This window comes from Trachymyrmex septentrionalis, unplaced genomic scaffold (assembly GCF_001594115.1).
Source record: "Trachymyrmex septentrionalis isolate Tsep2-gDNA-1 unplaced genomic scaffold, Tsep1.0 scaffold40, whole genome shotgun sequence".
Taxonomy (NCBI): Eukaryota; Metazoa; Arthropoda; class Insecta; order Hymenoptera; family Formicidae; genus Trachymyrmex; species Trachymyrmex septentrionalis.
The window spans coordinates 4,504,571-4,522,167 of NW_017305569.1; the positions used below are offsets into that span (position 1 = coordinate 4,504,571).

Below are 17,597 nucleotides of genomic sequence, written 5' to 3' on the forward strand. Positions count from 1 at the left end.
ACCAAAAATCTTAACTACGTACTATGTATCATATAAATATTAAAATCAAAATCGGCCGGCATTTACACAGCGGCAAATTTTGAGATAAGAGACGAGAGTTAAATGAGAAAAGATAGCGCGAGAGACGCGGGAGACCATGAGGGAGCAAAAGAACAGCTCCGAGCGGAATATTCATGATATAAATGCCACGTAATGTACATGAGTTAAACTTCTACCGTATTTTGAACAATATTGATCTTATCTAATAGTATTCGAGCGCGCGGGCCAGCCTCGACTGCTCCGTCATCATTGGCTGGCTCGAAGGAAAACTCGCTGTTGTCTGAATGACGTCGGTTAGAGTCTCCTCGGCTGTTTACACAGCGGGATTTGTTTTATTAAGTTCCATCATCAAGCAGATTGTCGAGTGTAAAGGCGGAATCGAGCTTCTCTTCTGCTCGCTTCTCGCGAGGGTCGAAACTTTCGAGCGCGTCCCAGATGTCTCGATAAGTTCATTATTATTATTGTGTTATTGTATGATATAATGGGGCACTTTTAACGTTATCTGAGAAATGTATTACCCTTTATTACCATAAGATGTATTTCATCGTAGAAATAACTAGCCTTTGCGCTTCTAGAAGTTTAGCGGTAATAATCAATAAATTTTCTAATATAAAGATAACAGTTCTTAACGTCGTTTTTTAATTTAATATTTTTCATAAGCATACAAAACATAATATAATTTAAACATAACTTTTAAATGATTATTAAATAATTTAAACATACACCAGACACAAAATGTCGACAAAATAATATAAGAATTTAATATACTTTAGCAAATCGTATTATTTTCTGATGAAACTTTAAATAATTTAAATTTTATTGGACAATAACAATGTTCGTTGTAAAATATTATTATAAAAAAATATGTATCACAAAGTAAATTTTCAAGATTAGATTTCCTTTGCTGTACGCATATGCACGTAACTTGTATTATTGAGTAATTTAAATTATTTTTCACGTTATATTATGTTATTTTGACGGTATGTCAAATAAGATGCTATGTATCAATAACTTTAATCAATAAATACTTTACTGCAATATATGTGAAATATATAATAGTATCAGCAATCAGTGAATGAAACGAATGAATAAGCTACTTGTCTTATATAGAATGTCTCATAAAAACTGCAACTGCTGAAGGAGAGATGTTTAAGATAATTTTAAGAAAAAAATCTTAATATTAAAATATTGACGTAATTATAATGTTTCAATATAATATATATCAATATTAATAATTATACAGAAATAATAATCTTCGCATGCAAATCGTTATATTGTTATTAACAAGAAGCGACACAATTAGCTTCTGCGTTTAACACTTTATGTTATATCACACCCGAACGTGCAAATTTTAAGCAGTACGATTCACTAACTTTTAATTGCTTATAATTTAAAAACTATTATAGTCTCACGGAAAAAAACAAGTAGCTGTCATAACTAAAAACTGCGTGTGGTAACTAAATGGTAGTAAAATATGGACAGTTAAGATATACGAAATATAGGAATCATAGCTAATGCCTTATGATACTTATAACAGAAACAGCAAATTATTTCGCCGTAGTTTATAAAATAGTTGCGGCAGTAAATCTATTTTAACATTATGCTATGGCAGAGCAAATTTTTTTTCCATGTTCAACATTTTAGTATTAGAATTTTTATCTTAAATGATTTCTGGAATCTACTTTTAAACGTTGTTACGGTCTTTATAGGACACACACACACACACACACACACACACACACGCACGCACACACACATCCTATATATCGCTCTATTTATTCTTGTAAACAACTATCTTAAATATATATTACATCACGTACAATAACAAGGCAAATGATGTACAAGACACGTTCAGCTGAAAATATTTCCAATTCGAGTGTTCGATAGCCTTGCACTTCGTGCCTTCGTCGGGACCGAATTGCATAACAAATAATCATCACGCAACAAAGTAATTACTACAAACACACGTGTCTCGGAGACGCATCGCTTGTGCAAATATTTATCATCACAAGGATCCATTGGACAGCAAAACAGCTTGTCGAAGACGTTCGTGTGCGTTTTCCGCAATGTGTTTATTCCGCGAATATATTCTTTCTTTTTTTTTTTTGCATCTTTACATGACAAAACTTTTGTCGAGCTACTATCGTTGAAATATCAAATGATGCAAAATTGCTGACTCTTCGTCAATTGTGTTCTAGTCGACAAAAATAATTGTGCAATCACAATATGCGTGGCATAAATGTGTTTATAATGAAATGTTGTTTGTAACTGTATTGTCATAAAAATTCCGTATTAAAGAGTAATGAAATTCCGTGTTAAAATGCAGTTGCAATCATAAACGATGGGTGTAAAAAAGCGACGTAAAAACTAGTTAATCCACAAAAAATAATTTACGTAAGACTGCTGCTTCTCTAACGGGCTACTATATACTAAGCAACATAAAATCATTCTCATGTGAGATCAATTTGCGCTATTCCATTGCTAATGATTGGCAGGGCTTATGCAATTCAGCCGACCAAAGCTTGCTCTTCTCCAATCAAACATCCTATTGGACACCGAAGACGTTGGAAGATAAATTTAAAATACGTTTGCCTTTACACACGGAGCTACGATTGTCTCTCGGCGCGCGGAAGGCCGTGTGTCTCTTGCAAATCCAGCATGCCGAGTCCTATGCTAATCTTATTTGTGTACGATTACGTATGTTTATAACATGCAAAGAAATTCCGCGGCGCGCGTTATCAGTGTTTAGTCAGGAGCGCCAGCGCGTGGCATTTCAGGCCAAAGTCTGTGAGGTAGAGGAAAGAAAGGAAAGGGAATAGAAAACGACAGAGTCGGAGGCGGCGGAAGGAAAACAGACGTAAAGGCACTCACAGAATTTGGCGCGTGTGCATTTGGGACACTGCAGCGGATTTCCGAATTTTGTTCTTTCCATTACCGTAACTGCGAACTCCTGCATTTAACATTTTCATTTTACGCAATCAAACAGCTCCGTGTGTTATTCATACAATAGTTACTCGCTTATTCGTCTGATTATCATTACTAAACATGGCGGTTAGCATGTGGCAATACTTAGAATTTAAATTATCTGATATTGGCTTGTGAACTACATTAATAAATATGTATGCCGTCGTCATGCTACTTGTAAAAATAACAATGTTATTTTTCATAATTACGAAAGTAATAAGGTAATATTATGTATCAAGCAAATAAATATTCCAAGTCTCTTTGCATGTATTTAAATATTTTTGAAGATTAGCATACAATTATTGAAATATACAACAATTACATAAATTGCCTGCAACTCTTATTGTAAAGAGTGGAAGACCACGTGCACCTTCAGATTGTGAGGTCTGACATCGTTTGCCCACAGAATTAATAAAATGTGACGATCAGCAGAACTGCTTTAATCCACTTCGGCTCATAGCGGTTCTTCGCAGAGGTCGACCTTTAATTCCTTAATTAATTCCAATCCCGCGACTCTCTTAATGAAGAAACGAAGAATCTTAAACCGAAAACCGCGACAACGCGGAAGGGATAACGATTCTCGTCGCGAAAACGTAAGAGTTTTCAGGGGGGGGGGGAGGGTAGCGGGCGGAGAGCAAAGGGAAAAGACGATGAAGTTCGACGTGTGTACACGAGAGGTGGGGGAGAGGGGCAAAGGAAAAAGATATAAGAGTACGAAAGAATGAAAGTATAAGGGCCGACGCTGAAGGGCCATCGACTACAGATAAGAGGGACTCCTAAGACTCTCTTTTAAGAAAAGGTTAAATAAAGGTCGGAGGCTGTGCGCTTGTTGTTGGCTGTTCAGATTCCTTCGACCCCCGCCCACCCCTTTTGCGGCCTTCATTCCCTCACGGGTACCACGCGTAACCCCACTTATTTGAATCCCGAAGGCTTCTTCGAGTTCAACCCCCGCGCGCGCTGGCTCTCATATCTTTTATATATTAGAATTTTCACCAGCGTTTCCTCGCAAAAGCTCCGCTCTGTTTACTGTTTGGATTTATTCCCCCGCTGCAGCAACCTCTCTGACTGAAACTCCCGTGGCTGTATATGAGTTCCTTATGTACATCCTCGCCGTGATACTTTCGGTTCTCCACGTCGTCGAACTTTCTACTACGCTTCATCCGCTGGCATAAGGGTACCCTCGCAAAAATCTGCCAATGTTCAGGAGTTTAAGCAAATCTCTGACTCATCATTATTTTTGGCTAAATATTTAACAACTTAATTTTCGTAAATGTACTGACAACGGCTCTGTATGTAAACTCATAAAATGTAATTTCATTTTGTTTTCAACCGTGCAAATATACCAAGATGAGAAATGTAAAATTAAAAGAACATTTCATATACGAATGCTGTATGTAATTAAATAAAATTTTCTTCGAAAACATAATAATAAGATTTAAATCAAGTATATATGTATACTATATGTTCTTCGAATGATAATAAGATACGTGTCTAATTTAGAATTATTTATCAGTCTCTAATTGAAGTAATCGATTCAATAATTTGAAAAAGAAGTTTTGAGATCTAACGGGAATTTCTAGGAAATCGCGCATTTTATATGAAACAAAAATTGAATACAACCACCTAATGACGCAATTGTAATGATTTAATAACGAACGATCAACGCCAATCGTTTTGTAATTGCTCACTAGGTGGAAAAAAAGGAGAATATCGATATCAGCCGATAGGCGGAAATGAATACAAAACGGGTATCGAAATTTCTGTTGTGTAGGCGATTGTTCGATAGCCGGCGAACATCGGCCGTGTTTTAAACCGGTGGGATATCGTTAGATTTTAAACTCGTTACAGGCACGCTGTCAGGAGTGTTTATTCAGCGCGCTTTTCTGCATGTCGACGATGCGCGGACTAAGCTACGTGCGTCGAGTCTCGTTCGATGCTTCGTGTGTGCAGACTCGCTCGCGTTACAGATACTTTTACATGGGAAAAAAGCCAACGAAAAGAATTGGACGTTTAAATTGATACCGCATCGACGATCTACTTGCACGATGAATTCAAATCACATTCCATGTCGATTCTTTATTTGTATTTTGCATTCACCTGCCTATTTTACTTCACAGTTTTGATGTACGTAGCTGCTTTATCAGCTTTATCCAATTGGTTACATGTAAATTTATCAAATTTAATTTAATTTCTCGAGGTCGATGTTTTAAACATATAAAAGTAGGTTATTTGTACACAAATACAGGAAGATAATTTTACCGAAGTATCTAAAAATTTAGCTAGATATAAGTCTAAAAATAAACTTTGTTTGACTATCAAAATAATTATGTAAGACACTTAAGCTGGTTGCTAGAATATTAAAATATTTTGCAGCATTGCTCATCATATTTGAGTTTCCTTCATAATTATTTTGATGGTCTAATAAAATTATATATATTTTCAGATTTGCATTTAACTAAATTTTGTAATATTCCAACAAAATCGTTCTTTCCTTGAAAGTATTGATTAGAAGGATAACAAAATAAATTTGATTTTTATTTAAAAAATAATTATTTTCTTATGTAATATACCGTTACAGCAGATAAGAAATATAAAATGCAAATGTTTCTATTCTTCAATTAAATTAATTTATAGGGGCGCGTATAACAATTATATGAATTGACATGAATATTTCTAGATCGTGTGATACAAACAAAGTAAGACAGAGACCATCAAAATTATCATGCATTATGTATGAGACGGTTTAAAAAGGTTTACTTGATATTACAGTACGATACTAGGTTCTCTCAAGATACAAAAGAATAATGGAATTAAAAACCGGAAGACCGCATTCTCAACTGAGTTAACACCTGGTCCCCTTATTCGCTTTATCTGTCGAAATTCTCTTTTGGGTTTCAGTCGCAAGAGCAAAAAGGGAAGAGTAGCGAAGGGCAAAACAAGGGTTGGCGAGGTGTCCCTATCTCTCGTTTCGTATTCACGCGGTCGCGGGCCAATCAGAGACGCGTCTCTTTACACCCGCCTCCTGTTGACGTTTGTCATAATATTTTAATATTAAATCGCGTTACGGGCAGTCATGCGCTCGCATAATCAGACGTTACTCACTGGTCCGAGTGTGTGTAAGAGTCTTACGAACGTGCGCGAGAGGGAGAGTGGAAGAAGGGAGGATGAGCAGACGCGACACGAGTATTCGACGTCCCCATCGTTTCGTGAGAAATGTAGAATACAAATTACTCTACAGATTCCGAACCCCTGTCGCTATCATTGCCAAGAGAGTTCGAAGAGAATGAGAATTTGGGAATAATAAATATCTGGACAACCACAGGAAACGTTTGCTAAAAGTGTCTAGTTTACGCGTAAGAGATGCAGACAATTGAAAGGATATTTAACGTAATGCGTATCTATTTATTCTATTTCTTATCTTCAAGAATTTTATATATTATAAATAATTAATTATCTTTTTAAATATAAAATATACAGAGATAAAGTACCGTTGGTTCAATGAATTCGACTTGTGTAATTGGAAACGCTTTCCTAACAAAAGAGACCCCCAGCCCCAGTGAAACGTCCACAACTTCGCACTTTCCGTTCAGGCTGCAAATATGTCCGTCTCGGAGAAAATAATCGCAAGAGGTGAGTTTCGCGTTCAGCTAGAAATGTCACTTACGCCCTTTCGGCGAGCGAAGGGATATCCGCTGGTGACTTGACGTGACTTCTGAAAGGACGTGCAATATTGAAAGGAATTAACGATTCCGCGAGCGTCCGTTTTGGTCCGACGGTCCGACGAACGTTTCACGTGCTGCGGAAAAGAGAAAAGGGGCGGAATTGCCTGGGCGGTGGTACGGGCAGGTTTCCTGGGACGATTGACTAGCCATGGCGGATATTTGGAGAATGGCTAGGACCAAGCGGACGGAATGTCTCTGGTCTCAATCGTTAACGGGCTGTGTACATTATAGATGGCCCCGTGATTGGTTCGTCAGCCTCTCAAAAACTCGAACTCATCGCCGTCGACCTCCTCCGCCTTCTCTCCTCGCTCGCCCTTTCTCTCTCACTCCTCCACCGAGCCCTCAATGCCGGAGTTCCGGAGTTACCTGGTCGTCGCCACTCGTTTCGAAGGTTTATTTTAGTGCAGCGACGCGACCGAACGGATCACGATGACGATCCTGGACTTCTATCGGAGCTGATTCTCCCGACTGACAATGTAGAAGCGCCCTTCCATTGATATCAATTAGTACGATTCGCTAACCTTCGTTCGCCAGGATTCCGTTCTCTTGCTGAGTTTGTTCATCGTCTGACGATGTCTCGAGCGTTACAAAAATTCTTGATTGAATTATCGTCATCGTTTGCAATCGTCAAATTACATGCGTCCAAATTTTGGATGGTATTACGATAAATTTTATCAATTATTCAGTCCTGATATCATGTGGATATTATCGGAACAGTGGAAAAAATGATTTCTTAATCTTTAGAGATTGGAGGTCTATTTTTCAAATTTTAGTCTTTCCTTGACCAATTAAGATTTATTTATAATTCATTGTTTCATTGTATTCCTTGCTTCAAAATACGACATAATTTCAGCACCACTTATATAATTTTCTCGTCCTATATGATTAAAGGAATCTCCAAAGATGGCTTGCAATAATTAAAATGATATTTCAATTATGTAAATTGCTTCTTATGTAAAATGTTTATAATCCTATTTAAAAAATACTCTATTTGAAGACTCTGTTTAAATAGAAACAGTTTACAGTCATTTCTTCGTCTACCTCAACATATTCTCCATTTTTCTGGACAATTAATGGTGCAAATAATCATCTCGTCCGGCTATCTGCAGAAAAATATTTACGTGAGTATTAAATATGTTTACGTTGCTCTTGACGTACTTTATAAATGAGGAAGGTCTTGTGTGAAAAAGAATGGCCTTTCGGCGCTCACGGAATAACGTGACGGACGCGGCGCAAAGGAAGAAACAAAGATCGCTGGCATTATGCAAGGTAAACGTTGCCCGTGGTATGCTCTCCCGTAGGTATCCGCTGTCTGTGTGTACAGGAATTAACGCATAGAGGTGTGGGACTGTCGCAGCTGGATACGCGAGATACAGGAGATCGAGGCTGTCCAGAGAGATGGAACTGAAGAGACGAAGGGAGTGAGAAAGTGTGCGTGCGAATCCGTCCGCGAGAGCATAGGGCCGACATCGGTAGAGGGTGAGAAACGAGAACGGATGAAGAGAGAAACCGGAACAGAGGGTGCATCGGAGAGAGTAATTTCGACATTCTGCGGGTTTGCTTACATCCATCGGTTCAGCGATTTCCGCGTACGCATTGCGAAATGTGCAACGTCGTACGTGTCGCTGCAGAGACAATCTCCAATTTCTTCTCTCGTTTCGACAGAATACGTGCTTCCAGCTGGATACACCGGTACAAATGATAAAGAAAAAGTTGAATAAAAAAAAAATATATATATATATAAAATCCTTCATATTTCACGAGCCACACCTTATTTGTTTTCTTGATTAATTTATCGATTTTTTTTAGCAAAATATTCTAAAGAGTATTTATCGATAATTTACTATGTTAAATATTTCTATAATTACTTCTTCAATTGCTTACTTTTAAAAAAGTACTTTTTTTCAATTGTTCATAACTTTAATACAACTACTGGTTACAATTTAAAAAATATGTAAAATATTTCATGAAACAATAGATAATTACATAATCATAAATGTGAAATAAATAAATTTGTTTAACAGTATATCGTCAAACTCGTAACAATAATTAAAAAATGCGAAGTATATGTGTATAACCCATAAAGATAAAAATAAGAAAGTGAGAGAAAATTTTCCCCCTATTAGTAAAGTCAAATGTTTATATATACATGAAACAATCTGTTGTTCCATTGAAACAATGTTTAAAGTTTCTCTTCGAAGAAACAAGGAACCAGATGGATCCTTAGGCAATGGCCAGGTAATCTCTTCGCGCTGAAGAAGGTTGTGTTTTACTTTCATTCCGATTAATAATTCAGTATCAATTAGTGGCCGTTTGAATTATGAAGAGACCTTTCTTCGCTCCTGACTTTCCGGCTGGCGGATCTCGTGGCTTCCTTGCCAAAGGAACGAAGCAAAAAATACAGGGTCGACGGGATACCTGCGCTCGGATCTCGTATGGTATATTACACCCGCTCCGTTTTTGATTAAATTAAGTCAATTGCCGTAATAAGTACGCCAGCATATCTAAAGCGTATGCTTTTACTTGATTAAGAGGTAATTATTCGAAATGTTTAAGTGTCAAACTTTCGGTACTCTTCCAGTTATTTTTCTTGGAGATTTTCCAACTTGGACGTAAAATCGAATCTAATGAGTTTATATAAATTTCACGTATCACAATAAACGCGATAGTAAAATTGAATTGAATGTCGAGAGAAATTCGTAAAACCAGCGATAAAACGCGCTTCTTGTTTTAAATACTCTTCATGCCTATTTTCTGAAAAAGGTAGCTCAAACACTGCCACGAAGGAACAACAATTTTCAGACTCCCGTTGTAGTTGTACAAACACCGTTAGACTTCTCCGTTACATCGAACGCGATATTGTAATATCGAGCAGCAGCAAACACGACTTCTATTAATTCCATTTTCGCAAAGATACAGTAGATTAACGAAGGATGGACGAAGGGTGGAGAACGAATAAGGGAGGAAGGAAGAGGTACATAGAGAGAGAAAGAGAGAGAGTGAAGAGGCTGCTGAAAGAACATGGTGGACCAGAGAGGCCGCTGGAAGCCCTCGCTGATGCAGTGGAGGAAAGGAAAGGCTGACGAAGGCAAAACCGCCCCTGAAAAGTCTCAGGGGTGGAAAAGACTGGGACGATGGTTACCGCCAAGTGGATGTAATTTTTCCGTTGTTTGATTTTCATTAACGACTTGTGGCCAACGCGGACTGGCAACAACGTGGCTTGAAGGCAGGGGAAGTCCAAGAAACGGGAAATTATGCTCCACCAAACAGATGTATCCTTTATTTCATTTTCTTCGGTGAATGTAGTCAGAAGTTTATTCCAGCCGCTAGAGGCGGTTACGCGCTAATGGCAAAAGTCAACAGGAAACAGAATATCCCGTGTTTTATCGCTCGGCATTATCGTCCAGCTGCAAAATATCTTGAAATAAGGTCAATGAGGAAGCTACGGAACGAGTTATATTCAGTATCGGAAACAGAATGGCATAATAAAACGAGAAAATCAATTTGACAACTTTTAATTCGGACAGTTCCTTCAAACGTAATCCAATCACGAAAAGCTTTAGGTATTATACGTATAGACAGATAGACAGAAAGAAAAATAAATACAATTTTATTACAAAAATATTAATTAAGATATTTTTTTACATGTATCACAAAAAAGTGACATCGAATTTATGTAATATATATAAGTAACGTTAATTCAGAAGTACAAAAAGACTTAATACAAATTTCATAAAATTTTAGATTATATATTAATTAATTAAATGTTAATAACACTAATACTGTAATACATTTTTTATACCTTATTATATTTTCATTAAGATAAATATAATAAAAATATATATATATAAATATCAAGAGAATCAAGAGTTAGTTATACCCTTCTGCAACTCGGCAAAAAAATAAAATTTTATTTACAATTTAGCACAGAATACATATTCCTGTATCAGAAAAGCAAAAAACCTCTGACATAAGGACATATAAGGCTACAGGGGGCAGGCAAATTTCTCTCTCTCGAGAAAGAACAACCTCAATGGGATTTTCCCAAAAAGGTAGTGTGGACGCGATAAAAAAAAGGCGCGGAGTGAATAATGGAAAGTGGCGAATTCCTTTTCTGGTAGTCGCGGGGCAGACGAGCTCCATTAAAGGTCTCTAAATCCCCGACGTATCCCGCCCCCTTGCGCTACGCGATTCACTCATCCCTGCAACCCCCCGATCCCTCTCGTAACCTCGCCGCGTACATGGATGGATCATGACCCAGCATACGGGCGTTCGCTTTTGCTCGTAGACGCATATTTATTCGCAGTCCATTTTGGTTTGTTTGCACAAACGAGAGAGTCCGTCAGGCCGACGACGGACCTCCGACCGCCGTCGCCTGGTCGCCCCACTTTTCCGGGCACTTCGCTTTTGCATTCCTACGCCCACTCGATTCCGGAGATAAAAAACACAAGGGAAGTTGGCCGCCGATGTCCTTGACGTACTTTTTCACGATTGCTTTATTGTAAAATCGTATCGCGCTTTCCGGGTTCACTTTTATAGCAGTGTTTGAGATGGCTTCATCTAACAATTATACGGTCTTCATTTTACTTTTTATGTTTTCGTTTTTTGTTTTAAAAACATATTCAATAATTTTAATGTGCCGTGGCGTAGAATATCTTCAAAACCCTTTTACATTATCATCTCTGATTTTTTAATAGAAACGAAACTTCTAAGTCATTTGACTCAGGGATGAGAATATGTCTGTTGGTTCTAAGAGGGAAGTCACTTAAGGGATGCAGCGCAAAAATTGAAACTACGTGAATATGAAAGCGCATAAATTCTGTGTATTTGATTTTCCAAATCGGTTGTTATTAACACGTGGGACGGCTGACTGACAGTCTACTCAGCTATCTCCACAAAAAAATTTTTTTTTTAGCTAAATGAAATGAGCACAACAATTTTTTTGCGGATTTTAAGAGCGCATAAATAGCGCATTATTATATAATTTATTCATTAAGATTTGGTTAATGAGGGGGGGTTAGTGAGGGGGGGAGGGGCCAGGCAGACGTCAATTTTAAGAACTGATTCAAATTATTATTTTATAAAACCAAAAATTTATAATTTAAGTTAGATTGTGAAAAAAATTCAGTAAGTATATATAATCACGTTAGCGAAATTCAATTAATAAAATTCTTCTCACATTTGTCGTAAAATATATCTTCAGCTCCTGGAAGAAATAATGATAAACGATAGTGACGCAAAAAAGGAGCGCGATTAAGAAGAACATAGTACGCAAAGGGTTGCGGCATTCGAGTGGCGTCAAATCGTTTTGAATTTCAAGACTCGACGTGGTTGGAATATCGGATGAGATTGTGGTTAAAAATTGTACAGTATTAGTTAAGCCTCGTCTCGCCGAATTCGAGGAGTTCTTGATGATACAATTAAGTCAGGCAACAGCGGATTTTCTGACTCGGAAAATTATCCAATATTTTTCACGCGCTGCGCGAGGGTACATCGCCGAGGGACGAGCAAAGGGTGAGAAAAATGTCAGGTTGTTCCGGGCTCAGGAATTAGAAGCGAAAGGGGGTGCGAGAATATTGAGAGTAGTACAAGGCGCCTTTAGATAGGACGAAAGGGTAGCTTCTTCCTAATGAAAAGTGGACCTGCTAAGATGTTTCTCGACAAGAATAAAAGTGCTTGCAACTAGCTTAAGTAAAATTGTCCTTTCCTGTTATCACAATATAGAGACAGTAAAACGATTTAAGTATTTACATGAAAGTTACAATGTTATTAGACGTAATTTTCAAGTAAATCAGTAATTTTCAGTAAATCAGGATAAAATTTGAATAGATTGTTTAAAAGATTGAAGTCGCGTAGTGTATTCAATCAAACAAAATATACACTATTGCACCAATAACGTATATTTTGTATAATGTTTTAATTGAATATACTATATATGATTTCAATTTGAAAATTTTTGTTAACCTATATATTTATATATATAAATTACTCCGCTTTATCCTAGCGCACGAAATTCCGTAGATACGTTACCGTGTAAAAGTTTGAAAACACTCCTTTTTTTTTAATATCAAAACAGTGATTTCAATACCAAAGAAAAATGTCACATAAGAAATTGATCTCTTTGTTTTAATTATTCAACATACTATTATTTATTTATAATCATATTTCCGAGGAAATATTTCATTATAAAAATTTTACCAAGTTAATATGCTATGTCATTATTCCGTTATTATGAAAGAATAAGATTCGTAGCTTAAGTGAAATTGTTAGTGTCACATTTGTTACTTATATGTCAATCAAACATTCTGGCATTTCAAGGAAATTTTATGATTTTTTAATTATTTTTTACAGCGTGGGTAAAAATATTCAATAATAATTGACATTAAAAACTAATAAGCAGGATGCTTTGAAATTGTATGGTAGTAAAAATAAGATATTTTAATAAGTCAAAATTATACTTAAAATTCAAATAATAATAAATTTTAGTAGCTAAGAGTTGAAATTAATTGTAAATTGTAATTTCGTAGCATGTTTTTATTATAAATTAAAACTTTATGATTGATCTTTTTATTGTACTTCTTTACAAATTTTTAACTGCTTCTAAACTTTTGAATGTAGTGCATATCTTTTATTATTTTGATTGTGGATATTATATATTGCCACAAAAATGAACAATATATATACTATCTATACGGATGGTCATGTATGCGCTTTGAAAGGCTATCCGGCAAATGTTATCGATTTACATAGTTCATATATACGCATACGCTTTAAAATAGATTTTATTTTAAGGTATGTGTGTGGATTGTTATTCAATTTACTTATTTCAAATAAATTCTTCTATTAGGATTTTTAATTTAGAAATATTAAATTAATTACTGTGTAATGGTTTTGCTTATCTACTTTGATTTTATTAGATCAATGATGTACGAAGATGAGAGGAGGGAACACAAATTCAGTTATCAAAAGAATTATAATATATTTTGACTAATATATGTATCCCAATTTCTACAAAATCAATATATTATAATTGGATTACAGTCAAAATACTCTTATAAGATGTAATAAGATTTATTCTTTATTTATCAAATTTATGTTGTGCAAGCAATATGAAAATTGAGATAGTTTTTTAATGTTATGTATAACTTTTAAATAAAACAGAAGTTAAATAGAAAAAGAAAAAAAGCAAATGCAGGTATAAAAGACTAAAACGATTACCATGTTTAATATTCATTTCATTCGGTGTCTTGAATATTAACGTCGATATAAAGTAAAGAGTAGAAAACTCTAAAAATTGACCGCGGAAAGATGTTGTAGGTAAATAAAATAAACACAAATATTTTTGCAAATACAATGACATCTCGTTTATATTAAGACGCAACCTGCAAATTATTACATAATAATAAGTTGACATTATTATATGTTGAAATTATATTACATCTTCTCCTTGTTTAATTGGTTTGACTCGACAAGATGCAGAAATTATTTGATTTTCACAAGGCGAAGGATTAAATAAAATTAAATTTAAATCGACGACACATTCCTTTTAGAATATAACCACTAGGTAGAATATTTTCAGAAAATAATTTTAGCTTGAATATACTCTTGTCAGTTTGAGGCCGTGTGACTAAATAAGCAAACCAAACTAAATAAGCAATCCGTAAAAATAATTATATTAAGTTGGCTAAATACATATGAAATTTCTTTGAATGCAATAATAAATAATTAAAGATCCCGTGTCTCTTTCAATTTCTGCTATTCCATTGTCTTCATTAACTAACCGAGAAGTAATCTTGTATTGAGAGAAGAAAAATGCAATTACTACAATATAATTTATAATCATTTTTTGAGACTTATACATTTGTAATTTTTAGTTGTTTAACCATGCAAATATAGTCAATTATATTATTAATAGTCACACATATTACTTAAAAATCTTTAATTTTTTCTTAAAATATTATTTAGATTTATTATTACCACATAAATAATAAGTGAATTTATTTATATTTACTATAATTGCAATTGCATATGCTAAAAAAAAGGTTCATTTTATTTACCACTTATATCTTAAAATTTACTATATATTAAAACTTGAAATTTATCATAATTCATAGTACAATTTTTTCATGTTTGAAAGAACTACATATATGATTATTACCACTAACATTATAGCAGTAATAACCATAAAAAGAGAGCTCCTAGATATAATTATTTACCATGCAATTAGTCACAAATATCAAATACTTTTTTCTCAGTGCACATACAGCGATTAAACGGAACGTCGTATATTCCCTTATAAGCATATTCCAAAAACTTAGCGAGTCAACACTCAACTTATTTATCGAAAAATAGGAAGATTCCCGAGATTTTTGAAATCATGCGTAAATCACATTTCTCTAAGGAGAAGAAGAGGATGGCCTCCTCGCTTCGCGCTCTCCTGTTTTCTGTCGCTAATTCGCCGAGAATTGCGTTGTGCCGTTCCTGTTCCCGAAAGCCGCATTTATATTCAGTTGGTGGCGTCGCCCGGATCGGGGGTGTGTGCTCTCAAGATCGCGGCAGATGAGGTGCTTTAAAAAGAGAAAAGGAGTAAACGCGCGCGCGAAACGCGGCCGCGCGCCGGAGGCCGCGGGAGGAGTGGCGAGATGAATAAGAAGGAGAGGAAGACGGTGGCTGTGCAGGAGCAGAGTATCCCACGTATTTCATATGCAGGGGGCTGTTTTGCTTGGCCTCGGCAATATTATTACCATATTTTTCGCATAATGCGCTCGCGTGTATGTGTCTCTTATTTCACGTGACACCCTCTCGCCGCGCGCTATCGCGGCGAGGAGCGCCGGGGAAACGTGATGCATTTTAACGTCTTATCATTCTGTTGTTCGTCCCATGTTTCTTTATACACTATTTGCGATGCACCGATGAAAAGTTTATGCAACGTAAGACATCGGAATCCGTCGTTGACCTCGATGTAAGCATTCGATGTAAGCACTTTGATAAAAACACTTTTCCTCTATCGCGAAGTTTGTTGATATTGAAGTAAAAGATACATGAAAAAATATCGGAAAATTAAATATACGTTTTAGATATATTAGAGAGAATTAGAAAGAAACTGAAGCATTATTATCGAAAATATTATCGTATTACTATTGAGCCATTAAAAATGCAAAAATACAACCTAAAAATTAATATTGTTAAAATATTTTCGTCAGAAGAAATTAATACAAAAATATCTTTACCAAGAACAGATCAAGATGTCTCTGGAAAAGACACTCAGAATTTAAAATACATACCCTATGAAAAATATTTCAATGCTCTTTTCCATACATTGTACATCCGTTCTGCGACGTGAAAAAAAAAGTGAAATCACAAAGTCATTTTCCGAACATTTACCGAGGCACTTCGAGTAATACTTCACCCCCGAAAACGGAAGGGATAAAATTTTAGAGCTCGCCGAGCCACGAATGATGAGAAAGAGAGCAGGGATGACGCGTCGAATAGTAGCGCTTTTCAATACAAACATGCGGATGAAAGTAAAGGAAGCAGTACAGCAGAGACGAAACTACTAGCGTCCCCCTTGTTTCACTTCGCGTACGGTCCGCGAAATCTATTCGTGTGTAGATTCCGGAAAATTATGGTCGATAAAGAAACAAATTTCAAATTCCGTCGAAACGGCACGTTATAAACATTATTCCGCTTGTAGCGGGATTCTCACCGCCAACCCTCTCATATTCTGTTTTCTCGAGCACCCTCGAATGTTTCGAGCGGCATCATCCCTTTAACTTGAATATGATTTTCGAGTGCTCCTGCGTGTACGATAAACAACGTGCGGATACGATCGCAGTATCAACGAGGTTCGATCGCTCAGTAATTTATTAGCAGTCTCGAATTTCATTTTTCCGTCGAAATATTTTATCATACGTATTCATCACTTTCCTATCTACGCGTGAAATTGCAGTAAAAGTATAATAAAAATTACAATAAATTTCAGAGGAATATTTATCTCAAACGTAAAATTTTATCATAATTATGGAAGTACCGAAATTAATATTTCAAATTTTTTCATTTGCGTTCGCTTACCTACGTGTCCGAAAAAGTGGAAAATTTTGAAATAATTTAAAAATTCTTGAGGATAAGCTCACCTGGAAACAAAGAAAACTCGTGTTACATATCAATTGTATTTAATTATACGTTAAATTAATTTCTAATGTCAAATCTAATTTAATTATACATAATTAAAAAAAGCAAGAAATTCATATCATCGTGTAATTTAACGAAATTAAATAAAATTTTGAAGAAATAAAATTATAATACTGACATATTAATTATTATTCAAGTTATCGCGAGAAACAAATGTTTCATCCGAAAAATAGCATTTGGTAACAGAAAAATAGCATTTGTGCGACTACAGAAATCAATAAAGATTTCTTAACTCAAACAAACAGAACTCCGCGCAAGATCTCTGTCGTGGATTGCGTAAAAAGTACAACCATGTGTTTCGAGTTATTTATTCAAGCCAGGCGCGTTATGTATTCACACGCGCTATCATAGTCTTCTCTAGATAAACAATTATGTAATGCAGAAAGAACGAGAAAGAGAGGAATATTAAATAAATAACAGCGCAATTGCGACTTATACATTCAACTTTAATTTTTCATAATATTTATAAATTTCTGTTTCTCTAAATAGAATTTTATCTGCAAAAAAATTTAATAACAAAATTAAGGTTTAATTTTGTTTGTTACTAGTAATTATATAATATTATATGACAATAAAAAGTCAAATCGTTTTAAAAATTAAAAAATAATCATAATGTTAATTTAATTATTAAATAATCATAATGTTAATTTAATTTATTGTGATTTTATATATACATATATA

General features: G+C 35.3%; 1 protein-coding gene across 17 annotated transcripts in view; it reads right to left on the reverse strand.

Annotated features, from left to right (window-relative positions):
- Window positions 1–17,597, reverse strand: part of LOC108751114 (forkhead box protein P1-like) — a 305,487-nt gene that overhangs the window by 25,429 nt on the left and 262,461 nt on the right. The window lies entirely within an intron of this gene.